The 17,835-nt window shown below is 39.5% G+C and overlaps 1 protein-coding gene across 1 annotated transcript in view; it reads left to right on the forward strand.

Moving 5' to 3' along the window:
- The window catches only part of GRM5 (glutamate metabotropic receptor 5), a 543,453-nt gene that overhangs the window by 483,406 nt on the left and 42,212 nt on the right, over positions 1-17,835 (forward strand). The gene's annotated exons all lie outside the window — the stretch shown is intronic.

Consider the following 17,835-nt stretch of genomic DNA (forward strand, 5'->3'; position numbering starts at 1 on the left):
TAAAGATACTGTGTCTGCTGAGGACTGAAAAGGACTCACAAGACACTTGGAGTTTATCCACATGGCCCAATTCATTTGTGTTACTAACTTGTAGCTTTGCCTCTTTCAATTCTTTTCTAATTCCTGTATGCCTCTCATCTCTTTCTTGTATGCCTCTCATCTCTTTCCTGTATGCCTCTCATCTCTTTCCATGTATATTGTGCAAGCTATTCACCTACATTGTAAACTTCGAGGAAAATAACTGTGTCTTCTACTTCTTTAGTAAATCCTGGCAATGTCACAGTCTAGACACAGAAGGCCTTCCATATCTCTAACCTGCTAGCATATATTCCATCTGCCTTCCTGACTCCTCTCTAAAACATTCTTTTTCTGAAACTTCTGCAAGATCAGCCTTTTATTTTGTCTAAGAAAATTTATTTTTTCAAACTTTTATTTTATCAGCCTTTCTTTAAACTCCTTCAAATAAAATCTTCCAGGGCATCCTGATAGATAAAACAAACAGGTTTCTGGAGGGATGGATTTGTGAGTCTGTACCTAAGCACCCCAGAAACTCACTAGGGCAGCATGTTTCTCTCTAAGAGAGACAGCATGGATCGATGGTGAAGGGCACCGGCTTTGTAGCCAAATTCTCCTGAGTTTGATCACTGGCATTGCCATTTCTTCTCTCTTCACCTGCCAAGTTGAGATCATATCATCTTCACCACAGGATTGTCAAGAGTGAAAGAAATAGTATGTGTAAAGGCCAGGCACACAGTAGATACTGTATTGAAGGTTGGCACTGGGACTGAATACTGACAGCATCACTTACCAGCTGTGTAACCATAAGCAAATCACTTCATCTCTCTAAGCCTCGATTTCCTCATCTGATGAATGGAGATAATGAAATACAGACTTCATACGAGGGTTGTGAAAATAAAAGAGTAAATACATATAAAGTATATGCCATGCAGTAAGCACTTCTTAAGTGTTTGCTATTATTATTAACCAAGTTAACAATTGTCAGTCTTCTTCCACACCTGAAAGTCTCTGTGTCAGGTATGCAATCAGGATCATCTTAATAACAAAGAGAGCATCATAAAAGGCAGTACAAATCTATAGACACATTGATTACACTCTCTGGGCTTTCCAGGGCATCTCCATCTTTAGATTGCCCAGCTCCTTGCCAGACTATAGATCATACCCTTAGTCCCAGTGAAGGCAGAGTAAGCTCTTTGGGAGTGGGAGACTTGTCTTCCTTGCTCATCACTCTGCCTCCAGTTCCTGGAAGTATGAGAAGAATATTTGGCACATAGAAGACAATAATCATTTGTTGGTATGTTTGTTGAATGAACGGATTTGTGGGGTATTTTTTCTTGTCTTCAAGTACTACCCCCTTGTGGTTTTACTAACTTTCATATGATTAAGCCTACAGTGATCTGCCTCACAAATACCCCCTGCACTCCTGTGGTCATCTTCCTGTTCAAGAGTCGGGTCATTAATCCCATCCATTGGTCTCATGTTTTGCTATAATTCCAATATTCCTCCAGTAATATTATATTACTATTTTCAACTATTTCATTTCTACTTTAATAAATAAAGGAGCAACATCAACAAAATTTACTGATAGTGCCAATAGAAAACAAGAATTCTCAGGATTTGGGGCAATATTTTAACCTGTTTTCCCTACAGCATCATTTGGTTCTTGATGATTGGACTTTGCAGTCAATACATTTGGGTATTTGAATATCAAAGAGGGTAAGGAAGGACCTTTGGCAATTGTTGGTTTTTCTTGTATGCAGTTGTGGCAAATGCTGGTCTAACCACATGATTATAGCTGAGACAGGCTATAGTCTGGTTACATAGATACTTCTTTTTTGCCATTAACCAGGATATTGAGGCTGGAACCTGCTTTTGATATTGAGAAGAAGAAAGGCCCGAGAAAGCTATAAAACCCTTGCATCACATACATCCCATACCTGCTCCCCTCTTTTAAAGCTATAATCCTAAGAAATAAATTGATCCAAACTAAAATTCCTTTCCTCTATGACTCCTATGAGCTCTCACACTAAGTATTTCTTCTCTGTGATCCACAATCAAGATGTTCAGAACATTAATATAGCATTTATCACATTGTACGATATAACTGGTTATGTATGGATTTCTCTCCCCTTTTAGTTTACAGTTTTATAAAGGCCAGTGTGTATCACATTGCCTGTCACACGGGGCTTAAATAATGAGGAACAAGTGAACTGGAGTGCTTCTAATATTTTCACATTTTATTCTAAATTACCTTCATTAATTGTGCTTCTCAGGCTTGAATTCTGTAATATGCTAATGAGCTCATCTATTGGGATCTAACATGGGCTTAAATAGGTAACTTAAATCTTTAGATGTAGGTCTTTGGGGAGAGCAGCTGCTCTGCTGGGCCCAGCCTGGTTCTGCTCTCTTCCATCTGGTGTGTGGAGAAGCAGGCTGCTGTAAGCTCAGACTGGTCTGGGCTCTATTTCTGAAAAGGCCTTCACATGTCCCTTCCACATGTCATGGCAGACAGCAAGGGCTCCATTTTAAAGAGGACACTAATTGCATACTTTGCAATGAAAAATATAATAATATCTCCCAAGGTTATAGTGACTATGTTTCCAAAAGTCAGTATACACTCTTGGAGCAGTGTACATAGAGACAGTAGATACAAATACAGCATGCTAGTTTACAGTTCTGGCTTTGGAGCCACAGCTGGATTCAAATCCAGCTGTGTGAATTTCAACAAGATACTTCAATCTGTCTCCTCAACTGTAAAATGGTAGATGATAATTCCTGTTGTGAGGAGTAAATGAAGTGATATGTGTTAAATGCTTAGTATCAGCATGTAGAAAACACTCAATAAATGGTAGATAAAACTTTTAAAAATGTGTTCACCTGCAAGAGAAAACCTGATTTTCAGAGACTGATATGATTTTTATGGGTTTCATTTTCCACATGTTACATGAAATCCACAGGTAGACTGTTCCTGGCATTCCTCCAAGGCTCACTCATGCCAGAGCCAACTACCCTGCTATTCTCCAGGCCTTTTACTAATGGTTTGCATGATGGCTGCCATGGCTCCATGCATTGCATCCTTTTATTAGGGAAAACAATAGTCTTCTCAGAGTCCCGTAAGAATTGCCTTTATGTCTCATTGGCCAAAAATGTCTCATGTAGCAACCGCTAGCTGCAAAAGAGTATAAGAAAGTGTGCATTTTGCTTTTACATCTTCTATAATGGAAACTGAAAGAGAGGGGGGGTGTCAAGTGTCTGTCGGATAAATCAATGAATAGTGTCTACCATGTAAAATGGCAGTACCTGGTGGTATTAGTGGTAGTAGTAATAGTAATAGAATTGTCTAGTGGTCACAAAATATTGAAAGTAGAAGCAATAATCATTCCCATTTTTCAAATGAGGAATTTGAGGTCCAGCATGATGAAAACACTTGCCCATCGTCTCACTACTAGTAAGTTATGGAGCAGTTTTTAATTCAGACCATAGTTTTTTAGCCTTATAGCCAAGCTTTTCTCAGAATGTATTCTTTGGAAAGATAGTCTCACAAATTGCTCTATGAAAAAAAATTATTTGGTCAAACAAGTTTGAAAAAACTCTGACTACTCTATTCTTTTATTGGAGATAAACACTGAGAAGTCTTGCAGTATAGAAACCCATAATTCATTTGTTAATTCTTTTCCATCTTTTCCCAAGCTTATTGAATATGGGACTAGTTTTTCAAGTAACTCTCTTAACGTTCTGGAGAATTGATACTACAAAGGAGATTCACTTTGGATAACATCATCATAGCTGAAAGAGAAGACATGTTTTTGGGGGTCTGAAGAGTAGTTCATATCTTCACTGAGAAGGGGGCCAGAGGGAGCCACTTTCTACTTCTAGTCATAGAGAAAGAATCACTTTTGTTCTCTGAGCACCTAAGGGAAGAATAGAGCTAATTCTAACAGATCTAGCAGTTTCTGGGAAGTTAAATAGGTTCACCCTAGAGCACAAAAAAGAAAAGTGCCCAGAGTCAGTCATTCAATTCACTGAAATAGCAAAGGGAAATTTTTATTTAAAAGGGAGTGAGTCACTATAGATTTTTTTATATAGAAACATACTATTTATGCCATCAATGTATAGAGGTCCCTGTGATTAACATTTTGGTTCTAGACACTAATTTTCTAGCACGACATGGTGCAGCATCAAATCGTTGTCAAGCAGATAATGCCATGCTTCCGTTTAAGGCCTTACTTCAGCTGCAAATTGACAAATGAACACAAAACCAGTTCTGGCCTAAATAAAGCATTGAATTTGATGAGTCTAAAGTTCTGGCTCTACAAGATTCAGAATTTCCAGGGTCATAGAGCTGAAGTTTTAAGATGCGGTGGGTCTTCCACGGCTAAAATAATGACAGAGGGGTATAGCTATAAATTATAAATTTTCTCAGAAGGTAAAACCCTCCCTGGGGATTCTAGTTAGGTGGCAGAACATTAGCATTGCCTCCACCTTAATTTTAGAAACTATCATTTGCTGCTTTTGTTTTAATTAACTAATTAACTTTGCTTTAATTAACATTGTCATGAGAGCCCACTTAGGCTCGCTGCTAAAGCAACTACTAGCCCTTCACATCCATTGCCCAAATTACAATTTGCCTGGAAAATTGGTTCTCTTGTGTGAATTCCAATATACTTCAACTATTATTAGAGCTTTGATGATTTCCAATTGCTCAGATTTCATTAAGGGATTATTAGCATGGATAAAGTGACGTTCATGCTATTTCTCCCTCTTTATAATCTTCTGCCTCTTCCTTCTGTCTCTCTAGATCCTTTTGATCTTCCAAGGCCCAGGTTCCTCAATGAAACCCTATAAGATTAAACTATCTCACTGACTGTCCCTCATCTGGACTCTTAGAACATTTAGCACACATTCCTCACATCTTCATTTATTATTTATTCACAAACATTTACTGAGAACTGAGCATTGCCAGGCACTGTGCTAGACCCTGGGGATACAGGGCTTGTTTTGTGTACATATGCAATATTTTCACAACTATCTAATGCTGTCTTAAAAGTATTTATATCTCCCTCAGTGCCTAGCATAGTACCTGACACATAGCTGCGCTCAGTATTAGACAGACCATGAATCTGGTGGGCACTGGCCCTTAGGGCTCACACTGCCATCACCATGAGCAGGACCACTTTCTTTGTTGACTTGATTACTCAGATTTTATCTGATAATGCTTTGTTCTAAAAATATAAGACAAAAACATTTTTCTAAAACCAGATTTCTTTTTAATCAAGCTTCCATTGAGTGCCTGTTCTGTGCCAAGCACTGTTATAGATTCTGGGGTTACAGAGATAAATAGAACACAGTTTTTGAGGAGCTCTCAGTCTCCTGAGACAGAATTGGAAGCATATAAGTTCCATAAAGTGATATACTGCCATGATAGGAGTCTACCTATCATGGTCCCCTATAGGGGACCAGAGAGGCCCAAAGGTAAAAGCAGTACATACTACATGTTGGGAATTAGAAAAGCATTCCACAGGAAGCAATTCAAACAAGAGAAACTATTTAAATACTTTAATCCCTGCTAAGATGCCTTCAGGGCTTCTCCACTGGCTAGGATAGGACAGAGCCAAACTTTCTTTTCCTGGTAGGAAAGGCCCCTGGTGGTGTGACTCCTTCTCCCCAGCCAGCCTTGCATCTAGTCACTCCCTGCTTGACTCCCCATACTGACCCACTCACAATTTTCTTATTTTCAGGACTCTATCAAGGCAGCTACTTTGGTATAAAATACACCTGCCCCACCCACCCTCAACTCACTTGGCCTATTCATACTCATCTTCAACATCACTTCTACTAGAAAGCCTGTCCTACCATCTGAGACTGCATGAGGTCCCCCCCTTATGATCCAAATGAGCCATGTGCTTCTCCCAATAGAGCATTTATCATCCTGTGTTATAATTACCTGTTTAATTGTAAGACTCCCTTACACACACACACACACACACACTCACACACTATACCGTGAACTTATTTAGCACAGGGACCATGTCTTATTCATTTTCTGTGCCACTGGCACCCAGCACAGTGCCAGGCACACAGTCAGCACTCAAAAATGTTTGTTAAGTAAATGAATAGATGGATGGATGGATAGATGGATGGATGGATGGATGGATGGATGGATGGATGGATGGACGGATGGATGGATGGATGGATAGATAATGATGTTTGATCTACATTGGCATTTGCCAGTGAACAAAGAAGGGCTAAAGATGGTGAATAATTATATTTATTGAGCACTTGCTATGGGCCAGGCACTGCTCTAAACCCCTTACATGTATTAACTCTTTTAATCCTCGAAACAATCTTCATTTTATAGATGAGGAAACTGAGGTAAACAGAGGCTAATTTACTTGCTCAAGCCTATACAGACAGTAAGCAGAAGAGGCAGGATTACAATAAAGGCAGGCTGGCTTCAGAGTTCATGCAGGTAACCCTTGATCAATGTTCCCAATCCAGCTCTTAATACATCGTAGCCTGAACTGAGAAAACCTGGGGATTGAATGGGTGTGGAGTGCGACTCTCCTCCACGGAATTTCCCTGAAAACTGCTCCCTGGATCTTTCTTGCTCTGTACTTTCTTGACATGGTCGTACCTTCAGCTGAGCCTGATTTACTTTGCTTTTTTGTTGCATGAATAAAGTACACAGAAGCCTCTGAGATAAAATTTGAATGTTAAGAGCTGCCTGAAATCTTTTCTATGTAGTGATGCTTTTTAAATATCTATATAGATTTTGTTTGTGAGAAAAATATGACTGATTCATTTTTACTTATTAATAGTAAGTAATCCTGAGAATTCAAACTATGTTCCTATATATTTCTTCTCTTTTTTTTTTGGTATGTCTAATCTCATATAAAATCTCATGAAATAGGCAGGAAACCTGATGTTCCCCACCTTGGTTGAGTCCAGTTAATTCCTCCCAGAGTTTTTACAGTAATCACTGTATACTGGGTACATTGCCGAGTTCTAGGAGTACAAAGATGAATAAAATATACAAACCCTGCCCTTAGGAGCAGCTCACAGAGTACTGAGGAAGACCAACTCATACACAAATCAGTACTTTGTGTGAAGTAATAAAGGAGAGAATGCACAGGGAAGTCAGAGATCACTAAAGAGGGCACTCTGTCCAATCTGGAGGTTTTGGGAAGGCTTCCTAGAAGAGCAACACCTGGGTTAAATCCCTAAGGATGGAAGATTAGGCAAGCCAAGTGAAAACCATGGGATACACTGTTCTGAGGAACAACATGAACAGAGGTATGACCCTGGTATGTGCAGGGAATTACAGCATGTAAAATGTATGTTGAGAGGTGACAGGAAATGGGCTGGGGAGACTGGTGGGAAAGACGCTTAGCCCGGGGAGCTGTCAGCTGATCACTTTCCAGCTCTCCTGACTTCCTTTCCAGAGCCTCTTCTCTCCATGTAACATTCACTTTAGACATGCAATTTCATCATACACATGGCCACCTCCCAACATCAACTTGATGCCTCCCCACCCATCCCCAACCCAAATTTATGTGTTCTCACCCTTTCTCTCTGGGGGAGAATAATTTGTGCTTTTACAATAATGATTATTAGTGACTTGCTTCATCCTTTATGCAGTGAACACTTACCAAGCAACTACTTTATTACAGAGACTGTGCTAAGTACTTTTATATATATTGTCTCATTGCGTTGTCACACAATATTTTATAATAGGATTACCCCCATCCACAGATAAGAAAAAAATAATAACTGAGACATGTAGAGGTTAAGCAAGCTTTATTTAGTGCATATTTAATAAGTGGTAAAGCCAAAATTTGGGATTCAAACCCAGGTCTATATATCTTCAAAGCTCTTTTTCATTCTAATGGATTCATTTTCTCAACCATGTATCCCATTTTGTTGTTGTTGTTCATAAATAAGGTCACTGTGAATGTATTTCTGCCACATAAATATTCATATTTTGATTCTGATTTTTACTCCCAGAGAAATGACTCTAAAGGTGACTTTTTTTTTTTTTTTTTTTTTTTTGGTATACGGACAGATCCCAGTCAAGGTGACATCAGAGAACAAGGTAGCCTGTCAGTACTTCTCATGTTATAACTTGGCAGAAGTAGTGTGATGAAGGGAAGTAAGCCATGTCAACAAAGACATGGATTTCAATCCTGGTTCTGCCACTTACTAGCTGGGACCTTAGACAAAGCCCTTAACTCTCAGAGCCTCTGGAAAATGAGAATGATAATATTCATCATACTCTGTACTATGCTCACAGTGTCATTGTGAGCATAGTACAGAGTATGTCCCACAGTCCAGGCTCATGAGATGTGAGTTTCCTTTTCCCTAATCATGGGGTCATCTCAGTTCGCATCTACCCAATATACAGCTCTGGTGACATAATATGAGGAGGTTCCATGACGTCATTCTTCAGGAAAGTTACTGAAATGGAAATATTTGACTTTGGGAATCTGGCCTGAATTACTAGTAAATCATTGCTCTATTCCAGGGGCTCATGGCCCTCCAAATCTCCACTGTACTCTTAGGAGGCAGGTTAAGAAGTCTCTGTTAAAATGTTTTTTTTAGAAATCAGGCTTTCCTCAGAGTTTAAAGGTGGTTTCAACATGTTAGCCATTTTTCTCATTCTCCTTGTAGTTTTGGCAGTGCATTCATATCTCTTCATGAAAAAAAAAATGTGATTTAACTTAGCCCAAAATATGTGGATCCATTTTACCTAATGATGTAGAAACTAGATGACAAATCACTGTGGTAAATTCTGTAAGTAACATAATACGAAGCTCTCTTTGGTGAAGCAAGTGTGTGCTCATGTTGTTCACTTATGTTTAGGGGGGAAAAAGAAAAGCAATGGAAGGAACTAGTCACAACATCCCTCATGCGCACAAGCTTGCTGCCTCGCCTTGCTCTGGGGCGTCGCAACAGCTCACTCCCAATGGCAGAGCTGCCGCAGAACGTGACTCTCCCTCTGCTGAGTTCAAGTGGCACGGCCAAAAATGCAAACCAATAATGCTGTTTTCTGTAGTTTGTTATTCGTGTGGCTTTTTTAGTTGGAGACACACAGAAAGACCATGACTTGGTAAACAAACATAGATCTGTCGCTGACCTCACTCTTCCAAAACAAACAATAACCAAAGAGCAAAGCCTGGTGAACCTAATGAAGCTCCCGGTGGAGAAAGGATAACACAATCAGCATGTGTGAGGCACTGTACGTGCGTTTTATATGTTAGTATCTCACGCAATAAAGCTCCCAAGCCCAGGTGCAGTAGGTCTGGAGTGGGGCCAAAGAGTTTGCATTTCTAATAAGCTCCCAGGTAATATTGATTAATGTGCTACTGACATACGGATCACACTTTGAGAACCACTGACTTACACATTCTAAGCTCACAACAGCCATGTGAACTAGATGTTCTTATTCTCTGTTTTAAAAAAAAGTGAGAAAAGTGAAGCACAGAGAGGTTAAGTGATTTGTCCAAGATCACACAGCTGTTAAGGGACACAGGTGGGATTCAAACCCAAGGTTGTCTGAGTCCAAATACTATATTTTGTCCACAATAGCATAATTGATAAGCCTTCAAGAGGATATATCAAGTGGGTAATTGTTCCTCCTTCCTGGTGGCCCCATATTAGGACTTGTGCTCTGTGGGGTCATTAAACACTAGGGCATTGCCTGCCCACCTGGGGGTAAGGTAACACTGCTATTACAAGAGGCCTGCTATTGGTTGGGTTATTAAGCATACTTTCCATTTTCTGCTCATCTGGTAAATTCCACAGCAGTCTCAGAGATGACTCTAAAATTTTCTTCCACCTTCTCCCCTTCTGACTGTGGGGAGTACACTCCTCACTGGAGTCAATGTCCAATCAGAAGACCAGTTGCCATTCCCCACCCTCAGGTCCAAACTACAGCTACATCAGTGCCGAATGGGAGGACGTGGTTAACTAACCGAGGATGTGAAAAGGCCTTGGGATGTAATTTGGCTAGAATCTCAGTGTGTGGTCACCATATAATATTGTCATAAAAAACAAAAGCAAAATGAAACAAACAAAGAAAACATCTTCAATCTTAGATGGCATGGGTAGAACAAGGGTGGTGATGGAATAGTATGATATCAACATGAATGTCCTCTGTAGTAGGCAATATAGTGGCCCCCAAACAGGATAACATCTCATTCCCTGGAACCTGTGAATATGTTACCTTACATGGAAAAAGAGACTTTGTGGATGTGATTATGTTAAAGATCTTGAGAAAAGAAGATTATCCTGGATTATCCAGGTGGGCCCAAAGTAATCACAGAGTCATTATAAGAGGAATGCAGAGGTATCAGAGTCAGAGAGATTTGAAGATGCTACTCTGCTGGCTTTGAATATGGAGGAAGGGTCTAGAAGTCAAGGGATACAGGCAGCCTCTAGAAGCTAGAAAAGGCAAGGAAATGGATTGTCCTCTAGAGCTTCCAGAAGGAACACAGCCCTGCTAACACCATGATTTTAGCCCAGTGAAAGCCATTTTGGACTTTTGAGCTCCAGAACTGTGAAATAATAAATTTGTATTGTTTTAAGTCACTAAGTTCGTGAATATTTGTTACAGCAGCAATAGAATACGCCCTCTGAAAGACCTGGAACTCAAATAAATGATCCTATCCCGACCACAACACTCCCTAAAAGATATAGGCCATCTTGGCTCAGGCAGAGGCAGAGAGATTTTGATCTTCTCCACACAAAACTCCTGTGAGAATCCATGACATTCTACGAGGTTTTACTCTGGTCATATGTATCACACACACACACATATTCTACCAGAGATCACTGAGGACAAAAACATTTTCTTATTCATCCCTAGGTTGGCTCTGAGCAGGAGCTCAGTAACTGCTGTTGTGGTAGCACAGGGGGTAAAGAGGAGAACAAGCCCTGTTGAGCCCTCCTACTTATGCTCTTCAAAGGATACAGGGCTCCACTGTGCTACACCACCCATCTTAACTTTCCCCTCTGCTGCGTCGTGTCCACTTCACTCTGGATCCCACCAGTGTCTTGGTCAGAAGCTGAGGAGAACAGGGCCCACTTGATGCATTGGTGAGAGTCAGACACACCAGACAGTGTGCTCTGACTCAGGCAGACACATTATGACATTGCGAAAAAAAAAAAAAGGCACAGCAGGAGCATCTGAGGGAAATGAGAGGGAACTTGAGTTCAGAGTGAACTGTGGACACCTCTCTCAGGGACTGTCCAGCCACTGGGTAAAGCCAAGGGTGCAGCCTATTGCTGAAGAATGGACGAGGGCAAAAGCAGGCTTTTCTCCTCCATGCACAGGGCTAGTGCCTGCTAGGACAGCAAAATGGAAACCAAATGTTCTAGCCCAAATGGATTAGCAAGCACTTTTCCCTTTCATTGGTTAACTAATGAAAATACAAAAAAAAAAACAAAACTGACTTTGACATCCACTCACAATGGAAGTCTAACTTTAGGACTTGTTTTAATCTAAAGGATGTTTGAAATGTCTGATGATACCTGAGAAAAACTGAGCAAATTGACTTCAGAGAAGAACTTACAAAGCCACTTTAGCAGAATGCTAATGTGCTGAACTGGAGCTAAACAGATGCAGACTTCTGATGTCTTGCCTGTCTTTTTCACCTTCAAACTCCAAATCCCTGCATCAAAGCACATGTTATCTAATTTCCCCTTGGACATTTCCAGAGGCTTTCATTTAATTGTGTTCACTGTGCAGACACTGCTTTGTGACTGTATCTCCAGGGAGAGTGGTGCCAGACAGGGAGTGAGTTGTGGGCTGAAAGGAGCAGACAGCCTTTAAACTCCAGGGTATTTCCAACCATCCTTAGTGATGCTTGCAAAGAACCAGCCTCTATGTGTCAACTGTTTACAGACTATCCCTTTCTTTCCTCCTTTCCTTGCCCCCACAACCCTCATCCCTGCCCCCAGCAGTCAGCAAACTAGGTCCCTCTCCTAGCCACTAGGTGGCAGGCCGGGTTCTCTGGGCAGCTCCAGTGGGAGAGAGCATTTCTGCTCAAGATGCACTCAGCTTGCAGCAGTGACAGAGGACTGCCATCGTGGGCTTGTTCAGAGAGCTTGATGCAAGCAGCGGGAGGCAAACTTTTGCAAAAGCATTGCTAACAGTAGATGCGCTGATTCCCAGATGTACCAATAGAAGAAGATTTCTAATACAAACTTGTTGGTTTTCTCATCATCACTGATATCACATTTCCATACCTATAAAAATGGCGTGACATATAAGAGCTAGAAAAAATCAGCATTATTTCCTAGATCATTGAGGCTAGATTTTAAAAACATACAGATTGTTCTCAGACACAACAGAGGAACCTTGCCTAACTATTCTCCTACCACTCACTTCTGCTACCAGAAATGCCTTTCAAATTTGAAAGGTCATGCTTCCAGTGTTTGTTCTTCAGGAATCAAACTGACTATTATCAAGATCTTCCATTATTGGTGATGCGCCATGTGCCCATGTACTATTTATTTAATCCAATTCATTTCTTACAACCCTGTTCAGAAGGTTTGTTATGCCCATTATACTGAGGAGGACACTAAAGGTTAGAGAGATGAAGACACTTGCCCAAAGTGATGAGTGATTACAGCAGGGTTTGAACTCAACTGTTGCAGTTAAGAACTTTAGCCCTAGGGGTCAGCCCCGGTAGCCTAGTGGTTAAGTTTGGCACACTCCACTTTGATGGCCCGGGTTCTCTTCCTGGGCATGGACCTACAGCACTCATCAGCAGCCATGCTGTGGCAGTGACCCACATACAAAAAATAGAGGAAGATTGATAACAGATGTTAGCTCAGGGCGAATCTTCCTCAGCAAAAAAAACACAGAACTTTAGCCCTAAAATGCACTACAATTTAAGGCTTTCTCTAAAGCTTGACCTTCTGAATGAGAAGCCAATCTGCCCTGTCACATCCTTAGTCACACCATTTCTGGAGGGGAACAAACATGGTGAAGGAGCAGGTAGCCTTTACTTCAGTGAAAATTAATGAGTCAGGGTCTACAGCATTTTATACCTGAGTGCTCAGTGCAAGTAAGAAAGGATTGGGGTCTGCTGGGAGAGGTGAATGAGAAATGGCACTGAGAATGGGGTCAGGAAGTCACTACTACTGGATTTAAAATCAAACTTTTAGGCACTCCAGCTAAAAGTATAAACAGGCAGAATCTACAGAAGAGAAGGTGAAGTGTAGGATGTGGAAGGAGGATGATCAGAATGACGATAGCTAATATTTATAATGTGGCAGGCACTATTGTCCACACCTCATAAACATTCATGGAATCCTTAAGACAACCCCATGAGGCAGGTAACATTAGTGTCTCCATTTTATACAGGAGAGAACTGAGACCCAGTGATGTTAAGCAAATTGCCCAAGGACAGACAGCTGGAAAGGGTTGGACCTTGAATTCTATTCCAAGCAGTTTGGTTCTAGAATCCATGGCTTTAGCTGCTAGAAATTATAAACACTAACACCATATTTGAAAGGGTGGTAGAGAGTTTGTAGGAGTCGATGAAAGGTCAGGATTGAGAAAGGCATTTGAGCAAGTATCATCATCACTACAGTTTGATTTAGGTTGGATGTCATATCCTCCTGTTTAACCTCCTTGACAAACTAAATGATTAGCCATTGCCCCTTTTTCTTCTGTTAACCCCTTCCCTTACCACTTTCTCTTTCTGTGAGACTTAAAACCACTGTCTAGAGTACTCTGCCGAGTTAAAATCCAGTTAAGGCCCAAAGCCAATCTGATTTGGTCATCGAAGCAAGTATACACAAGAAGGACATTTCAGTTTCTTGGCAGAAATGTCTGTGTAATGCAGACAGTGCTGCCTTGAACTAAATTGGTACAAGGAATGGAATATGTTTCCTGAAAGCAGATTCAGATTAAGTACATGGTTTCATTTTTATCAGCTATGATTTATTTTTTTTATTTACTTTTAATTCATTTCTTTAAATGAAGGCTATTTCTAAAATTGTCAATTTAAAAATGTGTGAGATGATGGAATGTATCTTTTAAAAGTGGTCAGGTACAGCTGAAACTCACCAGGTATTTCTTAAGCATCTACTTCATGCAAATATTTAAGTCAACTTTTAGAATTAAGTGTATTTTACATCCTGGATAATTTTAACATGTAAGACGGGTCATCAGAGGAAAATATTATTTTGACCAAGAAATTAAATAATGATTTCATCATCACTTCTCTAAACATTATCATTGACAGCTCTTCTTCCTCTTACATTTCCTCTCTGGATGAAAGCTACACCTTCAACCTAGTTGCCCAAACCTGTGTCATTCTTGACTTCACTTTCCTTGACCAGTCACATCCAATCATTTTCTCTCCTTATTTTACCTTACCTTTTGTCTTCTCACTGATATTATCATGGATCAGGACCCTATAATCTATTGTCTGAACTACTGACGTGATATCCTAAATCTCTATTATGGCTCCACCACCCTGTCCCAACAGCTGCCAGAGTGATCTTCCTAGAGTGCAAATCTGATCACATCACCCAATCTTCAAATTAGTAGCTTATTATATGCCTTACAATATGAAAATCTAAAACTCCTTCATATGGCTCACAAAGCCCTTAAAGACTTGGCCCTTGAAGATTGACCTTTTCAACCTGAGGTCCAGCCACCTGTCCACCAATATCCCTACCACCAGTGCTCCTCCAAACATATATTCTATATCCCAGCAGTGCCAAACTACATATAGTGCCCCAAATACACCGTGCCTCGGCCATTTCTTTGGTATGCTTCTGTCTGTATATATTCTATTCTTTCTGCCTCTACTAATACCTACATTTATCTCACTTCTTTTTACCTAGAAATACCTTCTTTCACCCTCCATTTCCTAACCCAAATATTACACCTCTTTAAAAACTTTATTTCCATTAGGCTTTCTGGATCTCCTCATGTAGAACTCGTTAAGTTGTATTATCATTAGTTTATGCGTTTCTCTCCCTGCTATACTATAAGTCTCTCCATCACCAGCAACTAACAGAGGGCCTGTTTTAACAAGTTCTGTAATAAATATGAGTGACCAGCAAAGATTCACTTCTCTAGCCTCTGGTGAAGACCTAGCTCCTCCCCAATGGTGAATGAGCACTCAATAATGGTTCATTTTCCAAGAGAATAAGTCAACTTTTCAAGTCTTGCTCTACCACTGCCTGATAATATACCACTTAAATATATTTCTGTCTCTCACTAGGCATATAGAAAGTCAATGCTAAGAAGATTTACATCTGGTGGGTTGTAGTGTTATGAATGATATGTTTCAGGTGTTTAATTTGGGGGAAGAGAAATGCTTTGAAATGATTAAATGGTTTGGCTCTGCAATAATTGAAGTATATTTGTGGAGCTATAAAAGACTATGTCTGGATGATTTTGATGAATTGCATCTAAAGCATTCCCTTTGTATAATGAATTGATATTCTTGAATGCTGTGATTACAGTGAATTTTAATTTGCATGTGATGTTAGTGGTTTCATTTGTTACTGCTTGAATTTGATTCAGATGTTTTTGATTAATTGATATAAATTGTCTGGGTGGTGGGATAAACTAAGCATTTTTTTCAAAATTCTGTTTGAGAAATGTTCCTTTTATTTGTATTAGCGCTGCTGGAAGTGGCCTAGCTACACCACATCTGGGGCACGCAAGTCATATCTCTTTCAGAACATAACATTTCAAATCAGAAAAAGTATGCCTCAGGCATAATTCTGTGAGTTAACAATTCTTTCTCTTCCCTCAAGCTCCATTCCCTTGGTAAAGATGGAATTGTTGAGGAAGAAATAAACAATGGAAAGATAATATCCTTTTCTCTAGCGTCTTGGCTAAAATAAGTTCTCTACCTTTCCTGAGTCATTTGACTACCCATTTCTCTGGCATCCCTCTCAGTTTTCCCCAACACATACATACACACAAGAAGGAGAGAATAAATATTTATCAAGCTCCTTCAGTGTGCTCTGTGCTATTACATATAATATGTTAATTTGTACAACCTTGCAAAGTAAAGAATACCAATTTTTATAGCTGTGGAAGCTGAGACTCAGAGAGATGAAATAATCTTTCCATGATTGTACACTTAGCTTGTAAGTGAGCTGATCTGAACCCAAGTCTGCCAGGCCTCTCCTCATGGTCATGCACTGTACCTTATTACATCCTCCATCACTCCTTAGCTGAAAGAAAATATTCCTGTTGGTCTGAAAAGGAGGAATCAGTTATAGAACTTCAAATCTCAGCGATCTACTAAAGAAACCCACAGAGGAGGTAGCACTGAAAAGAAAGATGAGTAGGAGTGTTTGCGTTGCTTAGGTAGGGGAAGACATTCCAGGAAGAGATAACAGCAGGCACAAATGTACAGAGTTTGGGGCTACTTGAGGCCACCTCCTGTCTCCTAGCTGTAGGTGTTCTCTAAAGTCACTCAGTGGTCCTTGGCTCCTTTCTCCATGTGTTCTCTTCTTTAGAGAACCCAACTATCATTGCACTTTCAGTTCGCAGTATTCTTCTTTGAGCTCTAGTTGTGAGTCTCCAAATGACAACCGGATAGTTCCATCTTCCTGCCTGGCATCACCTCAACCTCAACTCACTCTTTCATATCAAATAAATTCTTCTCTAATAGTTTCTTTATTTCTGTGTTTGTAATAAATGTAACAAATGCTACTTCCCACCCTCAAAACACCAGCCATGCTTAATTTGTCCTTGTCCTCAACTTAAACATATTTAATCAGATATTAGATGCTATTGAGATATTAGATGCATTTAAAAAATGTTTTTTCAAACATTTGTTATTTTATCCTTATTTTTATTTCCACAACTGCTGTACTAATCCAATACCTTATCTCTGTGCATCTGAATTACTGCAATAGTGATAAACCCAATACATTTGTCCAACTCAAAAATAATCGTGCCTTCCTACATGTTGAAAAATACACTACTGACAATTCAAGGCTCTTCATAACATCTTCAGGTTACCTTTATTACCTTTTCAACCTTACCTCATGCTCCTCCTGAGATTAAAGCTGTATAAATCAAGCTGCCTCACTCATGGACCCCAAACACTCCTTGTACATTGCTGTTTCTACAAAGTATTTACTGAGCATGAAATTCATCCCCACTCATCTTATCCAATCCAGCTTATGCCATTTATGAAGCCATTATTCACCATCTAGTCCACAGAAATTCTAAACATATATAACCCATATTAATGACTTTACCATTCATTTAGATGGTGATATATATATGTGTGTATATATATATATATACACACATATACATATATATATTATATATATGAGAGAGAGAGAGCCTTTAAGTTATTATGTGTGCAATGTCTTATCTCTGTAATAAAATTTTTTAATTACTTGCATATCTTCAATTTCTATGAATTCTCCACAGTACATAGAAACATATTCTTTCTTTCTTTTGAATGCTGTAGAGTTTTTACAAGAACATCTTTCTAAAGGGAAGAAAGCTTTATTTAGTCAAATTACAATCAAACTGCATTAACTATTCTACTGCAACAAAAGTACCAATATATTATATATACATATATGTGTGTGTGTATATGTATATTTGTATATGTATGTATATATACTCCCACTGAAGATAAAGCAAAAGTCATGTGACAGAAGACTTGGACTATATTTCACTATATTGACTTTATTCACAGAACTTCAATTGTAGTTGGAGATAATTACAATAAAAAGTAAACAAATACATAATATAATTCCATATAGGTATAATTGCTATAAAGAAAAATGAAGCAAGGTGAGGGACTAGAA

The sequence above is a fragment of the Diceros bicornis genome, chromosome 7 (assembly GCF_020826845.1).
Source record: "Diceros bicornis minor isolate mBicDic1 chromosome 7, mDicBic1.mat.cur, whole genome shotgun sequence".
NCBI classification, from domain to species: Eukaryota; Metazoa; Chordata; class Mammalia; order Perissodactyla; family Rhinocerotidae; genus Diceros; species Diceros bicornis.